The following is a 4,512-nucleotide window of genomic DNA, read 5'->3' as shown; positions in this document are numbered from 1 at the left end:
TACTATGTTATGTGCTTAGGAGACAGCACAATTAATGAAATAATTTCTACTTGCAATGAGGGGGGGGGGGAGTCCATTTAAACTAAATATGAGTTAAATATTAAGTTTATATTTATAAAATATATTTTCTTCTATATACATAGTACACAGAGCGAGTAGTTAAATATAAGGTACCGTGGGAAGGAAAGCGCTTTTATGGAGCAAGGGGAACCAAGAAAGGCTCTGTGGTATCTAAGCTATATCTTGAAGGATGAGAGCTATTAGGTGGAGGAAAGGAGGGGGTGCATTCCAGACATGGGGAACAGCCAAAGGAAAGACACAAAGATGGCAGATGGAGTGTAGTAAAGAACACAGAGAAGACCATAAACAACACTTTCTACAGACGACTGAATAATTTTCTTCACCCTCCGTATTAGCTCAGTTATCTATCACTCTTGACAGATTTTCAAGACCAACTCTCATAGAAAATTTGATGATATAAGAGCTGTGATTTATAATAATTTTCCTATCTTTTCTCCTGAGCAGAAGTTAGCTTGTGCAACTTGACTCTGGTTGGTAATTGTCTCCTGACAACGTCACAATGTAAAAGAACTGCCCAGAGCTACTACTATCTGTAAAGTGTTCTCAAACACATACAATTACCAGTTATTTTTCACTTTCCTATCTTCTCATCAGATTTTAAATGTTTCTCCCATTTTTAAGACTGTTTCTTATAGAAATCCAGATCCGATGTGTTTCAAGTTTATTCTCAAAGGCTTTCAGATCTCTGGAGGCAGTCTACCACAAAGACTTGTGTAAGGCCAATGGGTTCTGAGTATTATTGGAAATTTTGAATTTAGTCTAGGAGACTCTAAGAAACTTAATTTATTAAGTGCCTACTACTTGCAAAGCACTATACTAGATAGTAGAGATATTCCCCTGCCCTCAATGAACTTTAGCTGTATTTGGAGGATACCACATACATACAATTAAATGTGATTCAAGATAGAGTGTAACAAGAGCAAAATCCAGAGGTTCTGACAGAAGTGAAGGCATATAGCATATCCTAGAAAGTGACCCAACCTTCAAGAAAGCCTCAAACACAAAGGAACTCAAACCAAATGTCCCAGAACCACACCCAACCAGATCCCTCAAGCAGACCAATATATATACTTGCCTTTCAGGGTGGAGGTAGAGGAAGACTGTGAAATGTCTGGGCACAGTAAATATTTCTTGCAGGTTCTTTAATTTTCTAAATGTATTTAAAAGGTTTATAATAAAGCCCTAAATACTTATAATCTGCTTTCTTTGAATTTTCTGTGCCAATTATATATAAAGAATCTAGGTCTGAATCCAGGTTCTGATATTTGCTTCTGCAGCTTAAACAAGTGACTGTCTTGACCCCCATTTTGTCATGTGTAAAACAAGGAGGGGTTAGAGTCGATGACCTCTACTGTCTCTCCCAGCTCTATATCCTAGGATTCTTTGACTATGTAATAACAGACAACAACCAAAGCATGGCACACAACTACAAGTCTAGAACCCTTTAATATACCAAGAGCCTGTGCTTTTATCAAATGCAGCTGTTTCTCTCTGCGGACAAAGGGCACAATCCCTCTTCTTCTGCCTCAGTAGAAGACAACATTCAAGAGCTGTGGCAAAAAATGTCCCCCACCTCCAGCCAGCCCTGTGTTGGAAATAACAGCTCCCATACAAAGGGACACACACACACATGTATGTATGTATATATGTACATATACATATATGTATATATAAAATAATAATATTCTTATTTGATCCTCACCACAATCCTGTGAGGGAGATGCAAATATCCCCATTTTACAAATAAAGAAACACACTCAGAGAGGAAGTTAAGTAACTTGCCCCAAGTGTCTGACATGTGTCTTGAACCCAGGTTTTCCTGAAGCTAAGTCCAGATCTCTGGACATTGCTCCACATGCCAAGGACGGTCTTCAGACAAGATACAGCCCACAATCAAAGCCTATCTCTCTGGGCAAGACTCGCCCAAAGGTGGGCTCCACTGATCTAATCTTAAAAACCCCTTTACTGGGGTTAGATTAAAAACAATTGTATACAACGTGTATTACACCTTGACAGTGGAATAACAGAACTGCCATTTAAACCATAAATATCCTAAGTTTTCAAGTTCAGTAGGGGAAAAATTCCATAATTCTTTCCCTTCAGAAAGCTAAGTGCTTTCTCTGGTGATTTTCTGGCCTAGCTACATATTTTCAACTCCTCTCCTAATCAATATTGCTCTAGAAAAATCCAACCTACTTCTAGGATGAGATGTAGTTTAATGTACTGATTTCACAGTCATGCATGTACCCCAAAAGCTATGGCCAGATTCCCATTTAACCTTAGAATACACGTAACCAAAAATACAATCATTTCATAGTAAGCTTCCAAGAAAAAAAAAATTGAAGTCAAGGATATCTGACAGGTGAAAAAAACATATATTCTAGTCTCCTTCCTTTTGACCTTAAACCCAGAGAGGTTAAGTAACTTGTCCAAGTTGCTAGGTGATAAGAAAGGAAGGCTTTGAACTCAGGGTCTGTCACCAAATTCCATCCTTCACATGCTGCCTAAGACATCTGCAACATCCTTCTGCCCTTATGTTCAGTCACGAATTCTTGATTATTTCCTTTGTAATATAATTGTGACCATAACAATTCAATTATATTTATTCCTTAGTGATGATGAAATTACAAATACTGTCCAAGACCTTCAATTTCATAACTTAAAATTGTTTTATTAGGAAAATTATCTTTGGTAACCCATGCATTACGGTCACATCTCCATATGAGTATTTGGTGATTTTAATATTTATAGAACAGAATCTTTCTGACAGAGAAGTGATGGACTTAGGGTATAGACTGAGACATATTTTTGAGACACCAAAGCAGGAATTTGTTTTTAATTATGTTCATGTTACAAGAGCTTTTTCTTTTTTTTTCCAGTAGATAGGAGGGGGAAAGGAAAATAGATCATTAACTTTTTTTTAAAAAATTAACTTAATATTTGTGGAACGGGTGAATTACTTACTACACACACTAGTAATTATCTCCTTGAGGTTGTTTTTGTTGTTGAATTGTTTTTCCATCATGTCCCACTCTTCACGACCCCATTTTGGGGTATTCTTGGCAAAGATACTGAAGTGATATGCCATTTCCTTCTCCAGCTCATTTTATAGATGAAGAAACTGAAGCAAGCAGAGTAAAGTGACTTGCTCAGGGTCACACAGCTATTACGTGTCCAAAGGCCAGATTTGAACTTAGGAAGATAAGTCTTCCTGACTGCAGGTCTAGCACTCTACCAACTTTGACACCTAACTGCCTCTAATTATCTCATTTAAAGGCTTCATTTCATAAGATGACAGATTTTAAAGCTGCAAGGGACCCTAGAAATCATATAGTCCAATCCCCTCATTTTACACATAGTACTCATAAAAAGTTAATGACTCACAGAAAACTGCACAGTTAGGCAAAAACAGAGCTAAAATTCAAACCAAGGTCTTCTAATTGCTAACTGATAACATCAATATGACAAAAGCATTTTTATTTCTTCCAAATACAAGTCAGGGTTTTGGGGAAGATTAAATGTGAATGTGTCTTAGCCTATGGAGTTCAATGACTTAAAACCAGGACTGAAAGCTATAAAAGAGCCCAGAAGTCCCCAGAAAGGTTCACAAAAACCTATCTCAGCTCATAAGCAGAGGGAAGATAATATTTTAAAAGTCCAGGAGCAGAAGGAATACAGAAACAAGAGATTTAACATATTAAATGCTCAAACAGCATCAAGCTGGTAAAAGTAACATTAATGTTTGGCTTTGGTGTGTTAAAAAGGAATTTAATGTGTTACATCTAGTGCTTCCAACACAATTTAAAAGTTCTTAACTAATAGGTTTGCTGTATATTTTCACTTTAGGAGCTATTGTTATAAGTATTTAAAATTCAACTAAGAAACTTCAAAACTTCATGTAAAATTACTCACTTTTTTCATTTTCTCTGAAATTCTTAATCTCCACTAAATCAAATGAATGCATGGCTGCCATAATCCTCTGTGCAACATTTGATAGCGGTATCTTAGAGAGGTCAAAGCCTACATTTCTGTCATGATTTTCCATATTTTCCATATAAATCCTAAATATAAAACAGTATCTGTGTATTAATTAATAAGACACTGGGATTATGAACAAAACAGCTAAATTATGTGAGCCAAAAAAATCTTTATACTAAGCCTTTTAATATCACTATCCACAGGATACATATCAATCAGCTTCATTAAATAAACAGGCCACTAAGAAGTAGAGGGTTAAATGACCGAATTATGATATATGATGCATCAGTCAGCTGCACAGTAAAAAACAGAATTTTTCAGTAATTTAAGGTTTAATCTAGTGCTCTATTCACTAAATTTTACTAGCTGAAGTACAAAACAGCTAATCTTCAAAGAGCTCTAGAAAGAGAGATAACATAAAAAGCACTTACATTTGTGTTTGCGTTTCTCTCT

The sequence above is a fragment of the Trichosurus vulpecula genome, chromosome 6 (assembly GCF_011100635.1).
Source record: "Trichosurus vulpecula isolate mTriVul1 chromosome 6, mTriVul1.pri, whole genome shotgun sequence".
In the NCBI taxonomy this organism is placed as follows: domain Eukaryota; kingdom Metazoa; phylum Chordata; class Mammalia; order Diprotodontia; family Phalangeridae; genus Trichosurus; species Trichosurus vulpecula.
This window is presented reverse-complemented; position numbering follows the sequence as displayed.